At 46.4% G+C, this 19,435-nt stretch overlaps 1 protein-coding gene across 1 annotated transcript in view; it reads left to right on the top strand.

Annotated features, from left to right (window-relative positions):
* The first annotated feature begins 1,309 nt into the window (after positions 1–1,309).
* The window catches only part of LOC126534320 (probable 4-coumarate--CoA ligase 2), an 83,090-nt gene continuing 64,964 nt past the window's right edge, over positions 1,310–19,435 (top strand). Inside the window, exons 1-2 of the mRNA XM_050181598.2 lie at positions 1,310–2,198; positions 3,275–3,383. The gene's annotated coding sequence lies outside the window, so the exon portion shown is untranslated. The remainder of the gene's footprint in view (positions 2,199–3,274; positions 3,384–19,435) is intronic.

The following is a 19,435-nucleotide window of genomic DNA, read 5'->3' as shown; positions in this document are numbered from 1 at the left end:
TGTCAGTCGGTAGAGAGCACGACGATGTTGTGTGGGAGTAGCCTTCAGGCCGAGGCTTCTGGGTGCTCCAGCCGGTCGGTGACGTCCGACGGCTCGAGCAGTGCCGCGCAATTTGACCAACTCGAGAGCACGGGAAACATATTGGGCGATCATCCGGCATCCTCCACTCGGCGGGGTTGCGGTATCACGAATAAAAGGCCTTGTTCCTCGGTGCGACTGGTGTAACTGGTCGAAGGCGCATGGTGCAGACGGAGTAGAGTTCGAAATTAGCGACTTCCCGTTGAACCACAGCTTGAATCAAGGAAACCATAGGCTGGTTGGCAGTCGAGGCATCGAGCACAAGAGGAGCTGGTGACATTGCTTCTATTTCAGGGCGAACGATACGGGTCAGAGTGTCCGAAGCAGGCGATTGTAAAGTCTGTGGCCGTTCTTCGCATGATGACGATGCGGCAGTATTGGGATGCTTGGTGAATTTCAGGGCGATACGGCGGGATCTTGCTTGTTCGAATCGCCAACACTCTTTCACGATGGTATCCACGGCAGCACAGCTCCTGAATACGAAAGGGTTGAATGCGTCGTCGGCGATACCTTTGAGTATGTGCCCGATTTCGTCCGCTTCGGGCATGTTACCGTCACTTTGTGGCAAAGTACTAGATTACCTTGAATATACGAAACGTATAAGTAGATGACTACGTGCGAGAGCCAAGTTCTTTTTTAGCGGCCAGCTGACGACCCAAGGGCTTCCCAAAGAAGTCGCTTAGTTCTTATTATTTTTTTTTTATGCGCTGGTCCCAGCTGGTGAGATCGTGCTCATGCATCTCCTACCAGACGCCTACCATTCTCTTAAGATAAAATATCACATTTTCCCGAATAAGGGTACCGTCCCACCTGTTCTTTTGCTGACACACTCGTACCATGATATCCGATTGTTAACTTCCATGTCATCTGTGACGCAAAAGGTGTCTGGACCTTTTGGAAGCGATGAGATGACAGACGGTGGGGACGGCTGCGGCGGCGTAAGTTCCGGCGCCGTGGATGCTTCAGTGGCCATCTCCGAGAGAACAACGTGGCGACGGCTTCGGAGTTCCGTGCTGGGGTGATGGTGATGAATAGGCAGCGTACCCCGCGCTTCCACTATAAGTGTTGCACAAAAAAACTATATTTAGAAACATTTACAAGTAAGGCGAGCAGCACAGGAGTCACAGCAGATAAGATAGCGAGGAGCAACCTCTACGTCTTCTTCATCGATGCCGGCCTTATGCTACAAAGTTCTTTCTCGCAGCAATATGACCCTGGTTGAGGCACCAAAACCACCGGCCGGCGTTCTTGAATATCCGTTTCCTACTTGCTGCACTCACGCGTTTGCTGTCACAGGCCTTGGTGTGAGTATCGGTGGATTGACAGAAGCACCGTTCTTATCAATCCGTGGTGTGCTGTGCAGACGCTGGAGTAGACACGATGTTTTGCCACCAAAATCTGGGAAAGAAGCTATGGGCACTTTGCTGAGCTAAACTGCGATAGACGAAAGCGTATATATGACTACCTCTGTCGCTGTTGTCTGAACTGTTAGGCGAACGGACGCTGCCGTGCCCGCGAGCATGGGATGCAAGCGCAGTACGCGCGCTCTTCGGAGACATCCGACTGACTCGGCTATATACGTTATATGTTCGTATTTCTTTGTTTTTATTTCTTGTTTTTTTGTTTTTTTTGTGCATTCATTTAGATAACACGCCGACTGTGGCGCCCTCTCTCCGGGAATGCCCGTCTGAAAATCCCCTTCCGGAAATCCCCACCGACCGGGGCGCGCCCTATGACCACCTGTCAACTTTGATGGATCACCCATTGTTCTCTAAGGACGCCTGTCAAGGGCTGATGGGTCACCGATTGTTCACCTAACGCCACCTGTCAGCTTTGATAGATCACCAATTGTTCACCTAACGCCACCTGTCAACTTTGATGGATTACCCATTGTTCACCTAGGGTCATCCATCAAGCGCTGTCACAGCTGTCGCCGACTGTGATTAATCACCACTTTCCTGCGTCCACCACGGACTGCGCACGGACACTCATGAGCCACTAAAGGCTTACGCCTTAATGCCCTGGTCAGGCGTTGTTGATGCTATCGGTTTCGCCGGTTTCTCAGCCCTGGAGATGGTGATCAAGGAACTCGAGCAGTTGTTGGAGTTCCTACTCAACTGGTGTGTAGAAATGGCCTATGATGTCAGCTTTTGTCGTCGAGCAGCCGCTACTGCCGTGTTCACAGCCTTGTGACGCCCAGGAAGCCTAGAAAGCAAGTCCGACGGCGGCGAACTATAGCCAATTTCACGCATCTTGGCAGAGTAGCTCACCAGAACCGTACTAAATATCTTGAAGCCTCTTACATGCGCCTTATTACAGCTATAGAAAAGGAAGATTAATATTATGAAACCATAACTAGGCTTTGTCTCTTATAACTAGGCTGAGTTTGTGCAGGGCGTCCCAGCTAATTTTAGCCAGAGTTTAAAAATATGCAAATGCCATGTAGCTGGACAGAGCAAAGGTATTGTTCTTGTCAACGATTAGAGATACTCTATTTTTTAAATTCCGCCTATTCAGGCAGTTAGTCTTAATTGCTTAATCAGCTTCTCGGATAGTATAATTAAATGAAAAGTGTCAGTGAAGAAAATGTAGAGAGACATTAAAAACTACCGAACCAGCTTTCTATTCCTGAATACGTGCTACAAGAAAGTGTATTTCGTAGCGTGAAAAAAGCCTGCGAATACATTCGAAATACCTCGAGCGGCCATTCGCGCCGCAATTTTACGTACATTTGTGGGCTTCTTTCCCGCTCTGAAAAACGCTTTTATGACAGACGTATTGAGCATCAGAAAGCTGTATCGGAAAGTTTTTCATGTCGCTCTACCATTTCCTCATTTAAACTTTCCATCTCATTAAGATATTTGAGAAGTTGATTAGTTCATTAAAACTAATCATCTGATTAGGCAGATTAAAAAGAAATAGTTTTATTATCTCCAAGCGGTGGCAAACAACATTACCTTTGTTCTGTCTAGCTACATGGCATTTGCATATTTTTAAACTGTAGTTAAAATTAGCTGGAATACCGAGTATATTGAAACTTTGAATATATAAACTTAAGTCAATTTGAGCGGGTATCACCGACGTGAAAAACCCTTGACACCATACATTGGCAGGTTGTCTAATAAGGAGTCACATGACTAGTTGCACGTCTGAGCATTAGTATAAAGCGCGAATAACGTATGGACGAATTTTTCAGGCAATTGCATTCACAACGGCACGGAGTATCAGAAAGGGGTAAATAACACGCCAGGCTTTTGCGGCTTGACTGACTGCGACCCAGATCAAAACGAGCTGACAATCGTCACGTAAGTACTGAACTATTGACTGCCCCCGCGACGATAATCGAACTCTCCTTGCTATGCATGCCATTTTATAAACAATTATGACGGCCGGTCTATCAAGCTAAAGTAACATAACTTTATTACAAGGCAATCCATGCACTCTTCACTGAAAAAAAAACGAAGGTGCTAGGATAATGCGCTAGGTACTTTTGTGACTCCTTAAGATTGTATAGTATTTGAATAGTCATCTTGTCTACAATTATTTATGTATGGTTCCAATGCAGTTAGTGTTGTTTGGGAGCCTCACCCTGTTACCTCTACGTGTACCTGTTTGTGGTGTGCATTTGTACAGACCTAACCTCTTGCCGCCGGATTAGGACAATGCGTAGTCCATGGTCCAATAGATAGTGCTTCGAGCTGATGGAACGGGTTTGAAGCAAATCGTTAGACCAACTTGGGTTATCGGTATTCGCTATTCCTCAGTGAGCCACTATGACGCCAACTTAGGTCACTGGGTACGTGCCACAGGGTATGTGCTGCATTTAAATGATTCTGAAAATAGCACGTGGAGTATGATGGAACTTCTATGGTAAAGGCAGAGGCGAGAGATCTTGTATCCGAAGACAAGGGTTCAAGAGAGGCTCTGGATTTAAGTGCGGAGACACTAATGTAGTAACAATAATCATTCAAAGCACAACTACCAGCTGGGTGTTGGACTGAATATGAGTCTAATGTTATCAATACCTGATAGTGCCGGCATTGTTTTCGGCCAACTTAGATTGTGTTGCTCAGAATTTAAACGGAGGGAGGGCCTATTAGGGCACAGATACCCGAGTACGCGATTACGGTAGTCCACATTAGACGATATGTGGAAGGACCAGGATGCCTATGTATTTCACATTAGTGCGGCAGGTAGTTTTGGAGCCGGTAATGTTATAATATGGGGACAGGTAGGATCGTCTGTGGCGAAGTATAATATACACAACTTTAGGAACATTGAGGGACATTAGTTGTGAATCGCACCAAGATTTTTTGCAGTGTATATTGGATTGCAGGATCAGTGGGTCGGAAGTGATGTGCATAGGACGGTAGAGGATGCAGCTATCACCAAACAGTCTGGTTTAAGACTTAGTGCCATTCACTACGTCATTTATATAAATCACAAAGACGCAATGGCTCAGGATGGGGCCTTGAGGAACAGCTGAGTGAACGTGAGCAAGAGCGGTATAAAAATTTTTGCAATATACAGACTGCTGGTGTCTGGTGAAAAAGGCGGATCGAGTACAGGAGTATTAATGATTAGGTTGGAAAGCTTTAAGAAGAGGGAATTATGTAGATCATTACTAAATGTTTTCTAAAATTCCAATAAAAGAGCATCTACTGTTGTGTTAGTATCTAAGCTGGAGCCTGAGCCTCGCGTAAAAAAATTATGGGGTTTTACGTGCTAAAACCACACTCTGATTATGAGGCAGACCGTAGTGGCGGACTCCGGATATTCGGACCTCCTGGGGTTGTTTACCATGCATCTAAATCTAAGTACACCGCTGTTTTCGCATTTCCACCGTTCGAAATGCGGTCGCTGTGGCCGGGATTCAATGCCACGACCTCGTACTTAGCAACTCATGCCGCGAATAACAAGTGCGACCTGCGTTTCGCGATAGATGCCACGCTAAGTGCCATGCTGGCTATGGCGAAAGAACTGTGGAGTGTCTAAAAATTTCACGGTGTGAGAATATATTTTATATGTTCCGCAATTTTGCAAAGACGCAAATCATGAAAATTGGACAGTAATTGGGACAGGCTTGATTGCTAGTTTTTGTGGGGCGACGGTTAATTTTATGTATTTTCCAGTCTGAAGGAAAGCGCCACATGAAAGAGATACCTGGAAAAGCTCAGACAGAACTGCGCTTTAAAAATTGCTAGTATGTCTAAGACATTTTATCAACTATCGTCGACGCCGGCCGAAGGAGACAGTGGTAGTTCGTGTTGTAGTTCGTGTTGAAGAGGTAGTTCATGTTGATCCAACAGAAATGTACGTGTGGTTTTGGCCTAACAGAACATCGGCTTGCTCCGCTATTACGACAAGGTTTGAATCTTGCCGCTAAAAGCGCTTCATTTTTTATCAGTGAGTGCGAAACATCATGGCGAGAACCCGATCAGCCGGCCGCTCGACCTAGGTGAAACCAGGCACTGGTAATAAAAAAAAGCTTCACTTTAAAACCCAATAAAGCAAGTATTCTAGTCTGACAAGAAACCGAAGTGAGCTAAACCACCTCTACAACCCTCTGAGTGCGGCAGAACGCGACTTGCATTACACAACCAATTTCATAGCTTCAGGACCGCGAGATACTCGCCGAAGCCGCGGGGCCCGGTCACCTTCGGCATTGTTAGGCAAATATTGAAGAAGGTGAATGAGTGCTTGAAGCTATACGTGGTCACGCTGTTGGTCGCTGATTTGAGTGAAGGAGAGCAATGAGAAGATGCAGCTGGTGGTTCACGACCGATGCCTTTCGGTTGGTCAACAGCGGAACGCGACGAACGGTCAGCGTCCATGTACACGCCGTCAAACTTCTAGCTGTGTGATCGCGTGTCAACGAGCTATGTTCAGCTGGATGGTTGTCGGAAGGCGCGAAGTGGTACAATACGAGTGATGTAGTTCAAGGATTCTCCTGAAAATACGCGTGTATGCTGATAACTGCGAGGGGTATCGCAATATAAACAATATTAGCGACGCGTCCTATCTCCAAGGAGAGCCGAATTGTATTCAACAGTGTGACCAAAAAAATTTAATATGAAACTAAACAAGGCCCAATCGCAGTAAATGTCCTTTACTGGCAAACGTGCACCAATCCTGACTCTATATTTTTATGTAGTTTGCCAATTGATAGAACTGAAGAACACAACTATAATGGCGTATATTTGAATCTCGCCTTGTAAAAGCAGGTAGAGTACCTTTCCCGCAAAGCACTCCAAAGATTAAATTTTCTGCGTCCAAAATTTTACCAGGCACTTCCAAAAGGTAAACAAATTTTATAGTGCGTAAATGTCAGGTCGATAACTCAATACGCTTGCGAATATTAGCAACTTGTGCGAAATGTTTTAACGTGTCCATAATTGCGCCACCTACTACGTTTATACCAACTACGCCAAAAACTACAACGCTTTCGTTGATATTTGATCCATAAATGACCATGGAGCAGGTACGTACCCAGAATTTTTTTTTTCGCGGGGGGGCAACCCAAGGTAACTTTTCTATGCAAGTGAGGGGGGGGAGGTACCTTTACTAGTACAAATGTGAATAATGCCCACAAGTCGCCATAAAGGCGCGTAAAATCGCAAAAGACAATTGAAATAACGTGTATCTCACAGGTACGCCCGTGAGCTGCACCTCTCCTTTACTTGGCAAACAAAAACCGCAGCAAATGGACTCGCGCATGAAAGATGCGCAGGAAGAATAGTGCCAAGAACAATTAAACAAGTGGAAGTGTAAAATAAACATTTGTAGTAGCGTTTATTGAATTAGCTCTGGAAGAATTATAGAGAAATATATATTTTCGGAACAATCGCAGTTCTTTTGGATCCCTCGTTTACTGCTCTACCATGTGCCAAAACCGACTCCTGTTGTTATTTGAGAAATTTCGCAATGATACATGGCTACCAGTCCCGTACAACCGCGTAGAACGCAGGACGCTGCGGTTATAGACGTACTGCGCCCACCACGGAAGGTTAGAAAAACAAAATAAAATAATATAATTAAAACAATAAACTACGCCCAGCCTGCTGCAATAGATGGTGACAACTGAACTCATCGTGAGTTAATCGCGCGGGCACCGTATTGATGAGAAAACTGGTCTTCACACCCAAGGAGATGTCGATAACTGCTACCATGCAAAAGGAGTGAAAATATTGACAACCATTCCACTCTGTGAACATAGAATGGCAGCGAAAGCTGACGACAGTCCAAGCTCTCAAACGAAAAGCAAAGCGTTTCACCTCTGCCGCGGGTCGGCCTGAAGATAGCGCAACACCGGGCTGACCCCGGCGGATGTGAAGCAGGCGTTAAGCACTCCCCATGCGTGGGCCGATCCCGAAGATCGTGCAACACCTGGCCGACCCGCGGCCGAGGTGAAGCAGGCGTTAAGCACTCCCCATACGGGGGCCGATCCTGAAGATCGTGCCATACCTGGCCGACCCGCAGCGGAAGTTAAGCAGGCGTTATGTACTCCCCATGCGTGGGCCGATCCCGAAGATCGTTCAAAACTGGACCGACCCGCGGCGGAAGTGGAGCAGGCATTAAGCACTCCCCATAGGTGGGCCGATCGCGAAGATCGCGAAGAATGCGTTACATGTTCCTAATCCCGCAGGTGTATGTGCCAATGAGCTTGGACACTTTCTGCACTATCACCAGGATCGGTCCACGTGATGATATTTTCTGGTGACGGACGCCGCAAAATTTACGGAAGGTAGTCATATACTGCTTTCGCTGTAAACGGCAGCAAAATGTTGACCGCCGAGTAAATTGATTTGTCGGCGCTTTAGGAATGGCTGTGAGGAGTGGTGGCGTGGGCGGATGGGGCGGGAAGGGTATGCCCCGTAATTTCGGGGGTGGGGGGAAGGGAGGCGCCCGGGCCCCCTTTTGGGTTCGTGCCTGCCATTGAGCGATACAATCTAAAGTTTTTTCAAACTGTTTCAATGAAATTTCTGCATTCAGCCAGCCTCCACGACTGGTGAAACATTTTTCGTGCCATCCCCAGTTGACCGGTCTGTCACGCGGCGTCACGAAAACAGCCAAAACTCCCCATTTCATATGAAGTATATACACTGTTTATGCATGATTAGACCAAGCAAGAAAAAATAATTATTTGCGATTCCACAATTTTTTGCCTTTGGCACTCTCCAATAGGACCAAATTTTACGAGTTCGGCCTACTTCGCCTTTCTGTCACGCGACGTCACAAAACTGCGGTAACGTGTCAAAGTGACATGTACCAAATAAACATTCCATTATTCTGCCGAACAATCCTCACATTTGATAAGAATAGATGCAGTATGCTTCGTTCCGAAAAGCCATAGAGGATGCCTGCCCACCGATGACTCGGATACTGGCTACTCAGCGCTGCTGGGGCGCATGAATTTATTTGCCTATGTTAAACATTTTTGCGTGACAGTATAATATTATCAAGCCCTTTCGCCACGTTTACCATATTATTCTGCCTACACTTCTTCGCTGAGGATCCGCTATAGAGTCATATTTAAACTTCAGTTCCACGCATCCGCGACTGTCGACCAGCCATCACAGGCTTAGCAAGCGGAAACGAACCAATCGCGGACGCCGGCACCACGTTCCTCGTCTCCTCTGCTGCATGCTTGTCGCCTCTTGTCACTTAATTCTACATTACGCCTTTATGGCGATGTGAGTATTCTGTCAATATATCAAATAAGTAAAATAATATTGCCTGTCAGGATAGACAATGCTATTCGACTTGAAAGCCAACAAAAGTGACCTCCTATAAACGAGGACAGTGCTTGATTGGTCGGTCCAAACTACGCCGTGGGTCACCGCTCAATGCCTGCGTCGGCGGCTCCGTAACTTTGACGCGTCCGTTGTCTAAGCACCGGCGGGATAGGAAGCTTGAACAGCTTTATCACATTTGCTTCACCAATACCGTTATCTATGCAGCGACCTACATGTCTCCTCCGCATATTTATTTCAAAGAGAAACGATCATTTTTAGAAAGTTCCCGAAATTAGATGTCACACAGTGGCTGCTAAATTGTCATTTTTCTCCCGTACAATTACTATGAGGAGAAAACTACCCCACGAAGCTATTACCTGTACGTGTGAGACGCAATTTCGCAGTTCTTCTTTTTTTATGAATGTATAATGTACAACTATACCTATCGCACTCACATGCATTCTTTTATTTTGGTACCATTTCTCATGCTGTTCTTTTTCACTTTTTATGTTGTATACTTTGTTATCTCCCTATGTTGTTGTGCATTAATGGCGCAGCAGATACTGTAAATAAATAAGCAAAAAAGCTGCGTCCACTGCGAAGTTCCCTGATGAGAACGGCGAACGTGTACTTCCATCACACATTTAAGTGCGAAGCCATACACGGCAGGTTGCGTACAAGTATAGTTCAAGAGAGATACGCCACACCAACTAAAAGGCAAAAGCCCACGCTAACAGGAATCATCGTTGTTATTTTTGCTGTTGCCTCGAATGTATAGCAAGTACCCCCGAGGGGGCTTGGCTAGAGTTAGCAATGCAAACGCTAAATGGTCGCGGTCCTTCCGACAAGGCTAGCCTCTTCATCATTGATGGTATTGATCCTTAGTAATATTTACAACAATCGAAAGCCTATCAAAAGGGAACTTATAAGATAACGTAATTAAAACTAAATTCCGTGATTTTTCGTGCGAAAGCTTGAAAGTGCAAATGAGGAAGACAAGCTTAGAAAAGGTGGCTCCCAAAGTGGAGTCCTGCAATTACATACTTTGCTGCACATAAGATTCGTTTGCCATGACGATGTTTTAGTGGCTCCGATAACCTTCTAGTAATTTGAATTGTTTACAGGCGTCCCAGATGTATTCAGGCCGTACAATTTGCATCAAAATGTTTACATGCCGTTAGGCTATGCAAGTAAATTTCAATTGAAAGTTGTTATTCGGTCACAGAATTTTAGGCTCAATATCTCTTCTCATGGTACTTTCCCTCATAACACCAATGTTGCACTCCATTTTCGATCTCCTGTTTTCTAGGTGCACTTACTCTACGCCTCCTCCACCTTGCGTCTTGATGAAACCAACTGGCGATGATTATCCTGACTGCTGTCCTGACTATATTTGTTGACTGAACAAATGATTGTTAATTCTGCAAGACTGGTACGATGACGACTATACGACGTGGGGGACACACATGGCGAAATTTTTCTCATCAAAAATAATGCATAAATGTTTCACAGGAAGCAGCACCACAGCCAAGCAGCCACCTATAAAATTTTTTATCAAACTCAATGCACCAAGGTCGCGCAGAGCTTTTGTTTATTATTTTTTTTCTTCTTGTGTTCAAAAATGACTACAATACTCCTGCAGCGCCAAGCCTCTCTGATACACAACGAAAGTACTACTGTCTTGGCTAAGTCATTCGCGATATTTTTTGTGTCCTGAGGTCAGAACCGTTTGATAGGTCATTAAGAGAAGTTTTGTCACACGCAACCTAGACAGGCGGGAACAAAGAAGTTTAGGTAGGTGCATGGAACAGTACTAAAAAAACTGCTCAAGAGCAAGCACGTGGGAGATCACTTTATTTATTTATTTATTTATTTGTTACTCTAGCAGGAGGGCATGCTGGAAGGAACCTTGGAACAATAGTCAAAATACACATTTGTTGAAAAGCCAATTAAGGAAAGACAAGAAAATGCAGAACATGCTATGATAGGGAGTCAGAAATAGGAATGTACACTTAGAAGGAGCACTCATGGTCAACACTGCAGTAGAGTACTCATAAAACAATACAATATTAGCACGAGGAGCATTAGTGAACAATCTCTTCGAATAATAAAATGAAAATGCTCGATGAAGCGTAATCAACGAAAGAAGTAATGATTCTGGATTCCGAAAATACGCTTCGTAGAACGAGCATACGTTATACAACTACCATGTAACCAGGACGCACCATTAGGTAGTTGCTTCCTTACTTAATGCCTTTCCCTTCTTCTATTTATCTCTCTCACTTTCTCTCTCAATACTTTGTGGATAAATAGATAGTTTGTGGATAAAAATGCGGCAATAGGCATTTTACGATGACGGTCGACGGTAATGCGATTAGCATTCAAGTAATGCAGCGACGCACCATATCGCTGAAGGCAATTTATTACGAATCTGTATTGCTTATTCCGGGACTTCCTTGCTTCGACTACATGTGATACACTCTCTGCGGATCGGCACAGTTTTTTAGGACACTCGCTTGCCAAGGTCGGTCATGAGCATGGCGACATGGAGACGACTGCATGCCGAAGCCGCAGTGACGTCATAGAATGGCGAAGCAACAACGGCATTGAAGGAACGACGAAGATACATCTTTTTGTAAAGGGGTTCTGATAAATCCTACGCTTTACGTCCCTTCGTAAAATAGGCAGTGTGCTAGAATAGGTTTTAAACCGCCGCGAAATTAATATGATAAATGGCTGCGATTTTACCTTTTTACGCAAGCTATTCGTTCCCAGGATACTGCGCGGGATACCATTGGTCATCACGCACCCCGCTGTGGCACACATGGCTTATCGGCCCACAAGCCATGTTTGTTCACCTTAGCCTCAGCCAAGACCAGTTCGGTAAACATGCTGGAAACCCTAAGCTGCCGCCGTCGCAGTTCAAACCAAGGAAGCCACGAGATGGGGGGTCTCATATCCTCAGGCACTCTCAAGTAGCACGCCGTTATTTTTCTAGCGGCCGCGTTGCTGTGCGTGTCGCCCGCCTCTTAGGTAGGACATTACATCAAAAACAGAGAACTGACTTGAGACGACTATCGTGCCTTAAATAAGATAACGCTCAAAAACGTGCATCAGCTGCCACGAATTGATGACGTCCTTGAATGTCTTCACAGTGCGAAATACTTCTCATCCACAGACCTGCGCTAGGGTTACTGACAGATTTCCGCTGACGACTTGGACCGAGCAAAAACTGCCTTTGTCACACAGGACAGCCTCTACCAGCCCAGAGTTATGACTTTGGAATGTGCAAAGCTCCGGCAGCCTTCGAACGCATGATGGACTCTCTCGTTCGTGTTTACAAATGGGCCCCCTGTCTCCGCTACCTAGACGACGTCATTGTGTTTTCCCCAGCATTTGAAACTCACCTTACCCGTTTGGCGACCATTCTAACTGTGTTTCATCGGGCGGAACTCTAGCTAAACTCCCAACAGTGTAACTTCAGCAGCCAACAAATCACTGTGCTTGGTAATTTTATAGGTGCTACAGGTTTCCAACGTGATCCCGACAAGATTAGCACTGTGAAGGACTCCCTGGTGCCCTCGTCTAATAAACATATTCAGAGTTTTGCGGGATTATGTTCGTACTTCCGTCGTTTTATACGCAATTTCGCCATCATAGCCCGATCCCTAACGGACCTTCTAAAGAAGGACGTTCCCCTCTCGTAGCCCGGCGCTGACCAACTTGCTCCCTTCACCGCCTATATTGGCTCAGTTCGACTCATTCGCGACTACTGATGTTAGCACAGACGCTAGTGGGCATGGAGTCGACGCCGTCTTCGCTCAGCATCAGCACAGCCAAACACGCGTTATGACATACGCCAGCCGCCTTCTCTCCACGTCTGAACGGAACTATACGATCCCAGAACGCGAGTTCCTTGCGTTGGATTGCACTGTCGCGAAATTTCGCCCGTATTTGAACGACAGCACATTCTCGGTTTTTGCCATCAAACACGCTATTTGTTGGCTGTCGGCACTCAAGGACTCAAGTGGTCGCCTTGGTCGCTGGGTTTACAGGAATATAGATTTGAGATCATTTGTAAATCTGGCAGGCTACATCATGATGCCGATTTGTCTTTCGCGCCATGATTGTCTTCCGCTGACCGTGACAATGATTCATATGCGCTCGTCATATCTGATTTACGCGACATCGGCACCGAACAGCGTCGGAATGAATCCCTAACGCTCGCCCTTCAGCAACTCTCTTCGGTACGTTCCGATCCTTCTCTGCGTCAGTATAACCTACGCAATGATGTTCTATACCATTGCAACATAAAACCTGGCAGGCTGGAATATTTACTAGTTATTCCTCGACACCTGCGCACCACCATTCTTCAAAATGTACACGATGCTCCAACTGCGGGACACGTCTGCGCCTCACGCACCTACGACCACGTGCGGCAGCGGTTCTTTGATTCTTTAGAAACTTATGCGCGCGAAAAGGCAGGACGTCGAACGAAGATGGGACACTAAACATGCGCAAGCTTCAACGGACTTTTATTGTGACAGCGACATATATATAGGCTTCCACAATCAGGAAAAAAACATGAAGGCAAGAAAACAACAATAAACAAATAAACGAAAGAAACAACTGCATAGCCACATGTGCCGAAGAAACTAAAACTTGTCACTGTCATGCCGTTTCGCCATCCAGAAACTTCACTTCCTTATCGCTGAATGCTACAGATGGGGCACTCACACATTTCTTATGCCGAAAATTTTCTCTGGCCTCGACTATCTCCCTAGTTCACCGATTTATCGGAGAAAATAATATTGTGCATCTGTTAAAGATAGGATAGCAACCATTGCATGACTTGGAGTGTTCTGCCATGTGACCTTCGATGCAAATATAAATGCGCGATATTTATTTTAACTAGTTTTCAGTGTGCATATGAAAACGGAAGCAGAGGCATTTTTGCTCTAGGTTGATACATCCAACATGGGTGATCTGGTTCAAAGACAATTCCAATGTCAAGGAACTCAATGCGGTTGTTCTCATCCATGTCATGAGTTATATTCAAAGGCTCTAGACACCTTTCGAACTATGTTAAAATAGTTCAAATGTGTGCGTCAGTCTTTTTACAAGTTCTGTCTAAAATAACTAACAATCATCCTCGAAACGACACACTTTTACAACACCGAGGTTCAATATGCGGGTAAATAAGATCCTGTCACGCTGGGCTAAAAGTAAGTCACTAAGTAAAGGAGCTATACAGGAACCGGTACAAATGCCCTGGTTTTGCAGGGTAAATACGATTGTCAAAGGTTGCAAACGTGGACGTTATTTACACAGTCAATAATTGTAAAAACGCGCCAGAGCTTATACCCGAGGCATTTTGGAAGGCTACTGCCCCAAAAAGCTCAATACAACCCCAACACACAAAAGTAGTTCATCGTGTGGCAAAAAATAATACAAATCTGTGATGTCAACTGAAAATACATACAGATGCCTTCCGTCGTTTGCCCTAAGAGCATCGACAATAGCATCACATCCCTTAATCCTAAATAGATCGTCTACTTCCAATATTTTTAAATTTTCTTGCAAAAATAGTGAAACGGACCTTTGCCACGTACCTTCTTCAAACACTATCACGCGCAAAGAGCATGCCACCTTATGCATCTTAGCCGTGAAAACCATATCCATGATGTCTTTTTAACTTTTCTCTGTGCTCTGTGCAAGCCTGCTAATTTCAAGCTGTTTCCATAGCTTCTTTGCTCTGGAGTTTGCCTTCCGAATAGACGCACGGTTGACTCGGTTGAACAAAGCTTCCACTGCAAGTTTCACTTTGACAAGAACTGGTGGTGGTTGAAAATATCACTACCTTCTTTGTCGGAATTTAGTAAGCACAGGCTCTGTATTTTGCGGCCATTTGGTATTTGCGGAATTGATGCACCAGGTTTTGACTGAATACACCACACCAGCACATCTACACCATGTAAGGCGCAAGGCTTGGGTTCACGGGAACACGCTGCGACACTTACCTTACAACTGTCATCCTTTAAGGTGCATTCTTCCTGGTCTCCACGCGTACTTTGGCCCCGGCTGAGGGTGCGAAATACCTTGTCGGGCAGCTTGATTCCTTCGGGGCTGTGAAGCTTTCCTAAAGCGGGGTATCCCTTCTTTGGCTTCAACCTTCTGAGATCCGATAGCCTCTGTTGCCAGACAGCATCGATGGAGCTATCAAGCAGCCGAGATAATTCCCTCCATTTCTAGCAATTAACTTTTGCAAGATCAGCCATGAAGACTCTTGCATGGAGGGCATCCCTGTAGATCGGGAACTGCCATCTCCATTCCAATCTTAAAATCTTGCAAATCCTTTTGGCATCACCAGGCGACGGGTCAAACCCACCAAACACAGCCTTGGCTGCTGGTGGCTGGATGGCTTCACGAATGCAGAAAGACAGAGACCGCGCTTGGCAAGCGGCATTTGTGGCGAGAGCGCTTATGGCACATAGATCAAGATGAACACACGAAAAAGAGCCCGATGTGTTAGAAATGTACTTTAGAAGAGTTAAGTTTTTCGGCGAGTTGGTTGTACATAAATGATGATGACAACCAATAAAGAATCATGTGCAACCAATTCGCCCAAAACATAAAGCGGTACTTTGGCCTGCCTTCTATCGTTCTGTGCGACAATACGTTGTGCCTGTGAGCGCTGTCAACGGCGCAAACGTCCTGCTCTTCCACAGGCTGGCCTGCTTCAACCTGTCTACATTCTATCGGAGCCCTTTTTTAGCGTCGGCCTTGATTTGCTCAGACCTTTCCCTACGTCCTTATCCGGTAACAAATGGATTGCCGTCACAACTAACCATACGACCAGATGTGCCATCACGTACGCCATGCCATGTAGCTGGGCTACAAACGTTGCAGACTTTCTGCTCAATGACGCCAATCTTCTACACAGATCATCGTTCCTTACGGATCGTGACCCCTGCTTCCTAGCAAAGGTAATTGACGAAATTCTTTGTAGCTGCTGCACTGAACATAGCCTTGCGACAGCCTACCTCCACAGACCAACAGTGTTGCCGACCGCCTCAACCGAACTCTCACGGATATACTCTCTATACACGTCTATACTAATCACCGCGATTGGGATGGTATCCTCCCCTACGTTACTTATGCCTACAACTCGTCCCGGCATGAAGCCGCCGGCTATTCGTCGTTTTTTCACCTGTACGGTCGCAACCGTTCACTGCCCTTCGAGACGCTCCTTCCAGCTGATCCCCTCGTGCCTACTGCGCATGCTCAGAACGTCATCTCTCTGGCCAGAATAGCTCGCCAGGTTGCTCAAACTAGGCTGTGTGCGTCGCAGGCCTCCCAAAAAGAGCGCTATGATAACGGGTACCGTGAAGTCGAGTACCCTCCTGAATCTCTAGCCGTACCCTGGACGCCGTGTTAGTGGCAACTTCTGTGCGAGAAGTTCGTCCCTCGTTACATAGGTCCAACAAAGTTCGCCGCAAGCTCAACGACGTTGACTACGTCATCACTCCGCTCCCCACATCGCCCGTCTTCTTTTACATATACAACTGATGTTGTCCATGTGTCGTGACTAAAAGCCTACTTCACCAGCAGTGCTGACTGATTTTAGAAGGCGCCGTGACGGCGCTCAGTCCACCTAGGGTGATATTACGAGGCATCGCGTGTGAGCATGCCGTTAAAGGACCGCTTCGCTCCGCGAAGACAAAGACGACGGTATATGCCGCATGACATGATGCCCGCCTTTCTGCGGTAGCAGCACCCTGGAAATATTGTAATGTATGGTTTCGTGTCTTCCCCTTGTACTCCTGAATTCCCGTGACAATATGGTGCGCGGGAGACATCGCTACCACGTGGAACGATAGAGCGGACACTGCAGCTCGAATTATGACTCACCGAGTGAGTGTCTCCCGTCCAGACACCCTCCTTACGTCCCAGGCTCCCCACACGCCCCGGTATATCCTAGAACACCAGCGTCGCGAAAGACAGCGCAATCCCCTGCCACAGCCTAAGTTAAGTGTAAGGAAAGCGTATGAGTGACGCTGCCTGCAGAAAAATACTTACCCACACCTACGGTGCGAAGGCCAGCCAAGCCTCGTCGACATTACGTAAGGACGCGAGCTCAGGCCACAAAAAATTAATATGCCTCACATTCCGTCGCCAACATTCGCAACGAATCATTGGGAGGCCTGGCTCGCCAGCGAGGAAAAGGAGGCCTAAGAGGCGCTCTTCCACCAAGTACGGCGGGCTGCTTTGGCCAGGGGAGCCCCGGACTAGGGGGACAGCCCACCTGCTTCCACAACCCTTTGCTTATAATATGAACGTTTTTCAGTTCAATTGGTCATCCACGACTGCATATTAACAGAATACCCTTTTACGTACGATGATGGACTCAAACATTCCTAGATTAATCAGTAACTAAATGGCATCGATTATGGAACGCCGAAATAGCGTAGTTATTCTTTAGCACTTCAGTCCAATCAGTATGAAAAATGATGCTGCGGAATTTATTCTGCATCTTTACCAACAATCATATTGCGCACAGTGTTCCAGCAATAGAAACAAGAAATAATGGTCAGTGAAGTGAACGTTTATAGCCCCGCCAGACTGACCTGCAGTTACATTGGTCAGAATGTGGTCATTTAGCGCACAGGGTCTTAAAGCAACACCGCGGGTGGCAGTATTAAGTAAACATTCTACATCATTTCCTTGAAAACATTTGACATCATCTGATAACGACTTTTCAGTAATATCCATCATGTTTACATTGAGGCCACCTATAAATATTATGCTCTTGTTTTCATTGTTAGTCACACTGAGTAGTTCATCAAATCCAATGCAGAACTGAGGGTAGGCTTAAGATCACAAGCGCCATAGCATTCGAGCCAAGCGGATTCGCAGTTATCAAAAGAACAGGGTAATTCAATGGCGACCACTGCACGCCAGAGAGAGGATTGTCTACAAATATGGCAGAACCACCATGCCGACCGCTACCGCGCGGTGAGCATGCTTAGGGTGATAACCTGCATTACAATCAAAGGCATTTTCTTCTGACGAGAACCGAGTTTCAGAAAGGCAAATGATGGAAACGTTTGGATTAACGAGAGTCAGAAAATTGTTCATATCGTCAAAATGTTTTGCTAAACTACGGGTGTTGAAATGAATGAGGAAACGATGAGAATTCGCGGAGCGGTGCAATAAATCCTTCTTCTGTGGAACGTTGTGCAGAGCCATAATTCAGCCACGTGAGATTAGCATAGCCCAAGCAAAAACGTATTGCTCACATATTTCGGAAATGCAGGAAACACGACTGGCCGGTTATTTCCTGGCCTTGATCTCGTTATAATCAACGCAAGGAAATTGCCAGCATTTTTCTTTCTTTAGGCCAAGCGCCTGAGCGAAATGGCGCTTGTTTTCAGGTGTAAAGTGGTCGTCGACAAACGCTGGTGTGTCTTGATGTGCATTGAAGCCAGTGGCCCCTGCTGTTCGTTGTTTTTTTAGCCTTAAAGGGCTCCTAAACCACCGTGAGGTCAAAATTTAGTTGTGCTGTTGGAGTTGTGCACGACTCTGCAACAAACATGTAGCCGCGAGAACTTTTCGAAACGATGCCCTGATAGCGCAGTTACACGTATTTGATCATCGAAATGCGGCCCTTGCTCGTTTCGCTCTTTCCCATCTCTACGCTCCATTCGTCAGCTGGTCTCCTCCTCGCCGAGCGCTCCTCTAAATGTCAAGTGAGGTGCATCATCACCAACGCGCATTTCAAAACACTGTCCACTTCCGGTTACCGCAACTCCGCACTTCTCGGCTACCCGCTGTTTCTGCCGTGCCGGCCCGTGATCTTGCGAAGCGTTCCGCAGTGGACCCTGTGTTGCGCGCACGTCTAGGAAGGTCCGCCAGTATAATTAATCCGAACGGTGACACGCCGAGCCAAAGCACCTCCGCCGGAGATAAACAGCCGCTGTCGCCACCTTCACCAGATCGTGGTGATGATATGGTTTGGTACGTCCTGGTGTTTTTGCCCACTGGCTGTGAGCCTGTCTGTATTGGCACGCGAGCGATTGGCCACTTGCGTTTCGGGCCGTAGTTACTGATTCGCAAGTGCGCACAAGTGACTAACACGACGACCAAGAGTAGGATGCGCGCGTACCTGCCAACAGAGTAACGTGCTTGTTCGACCAATCGACAGCATCTGCTCCTGGCGACATTACCGGATAAACCCTGGTGATGTCCCAATGAGCGCTGAGGATACCGGAAAGGCCCGAAGAACAGCAAACGATTGTTTCTGTTTTTAAATTTTTTGGTGCACGCGCAGCACGTAACGCTGCTTCGTTTGGCATTGTTGATCGTAACGGAATTTGGAACTCGATGAGCGTGTTTACTTGAAATGTTGAAAACAAATCGGAGGTGGTTTAGGGGCCCTTCGGCGGCGAACTCAGTTTCCATGCCGATGGACATAAATGTCGCGACAGGTTATAGCGCAACCAAAATTTTCACCGATGCGCTGAAGAACTGCGATACCGTCCTCCCCATTTGCAGTAGGCGCTCCTTTGATTTCAGCGTCGTTCAAGTGGAAATGTTGTTCTAGATCAACAACTCTTTCGGTC

Source organism: Dermacentor andersoni, chromosome 7 (assembly GCF_023375885.2).
Source record: "Dermacentor andersoni chromosome 7, qqDerAnde1_hic_scaffold, whole genome shotgun sequence".
NCBI classification, from domain to species: Eukaryota; Metazoa; Arthropoda; class Arachnida; order Ixodida; family Ixodidae; genus Dermacentor; species Dermacentor andersoni.
This window is presented reverse-complemented; position numbering and strand designations above follow the sequence as displayed.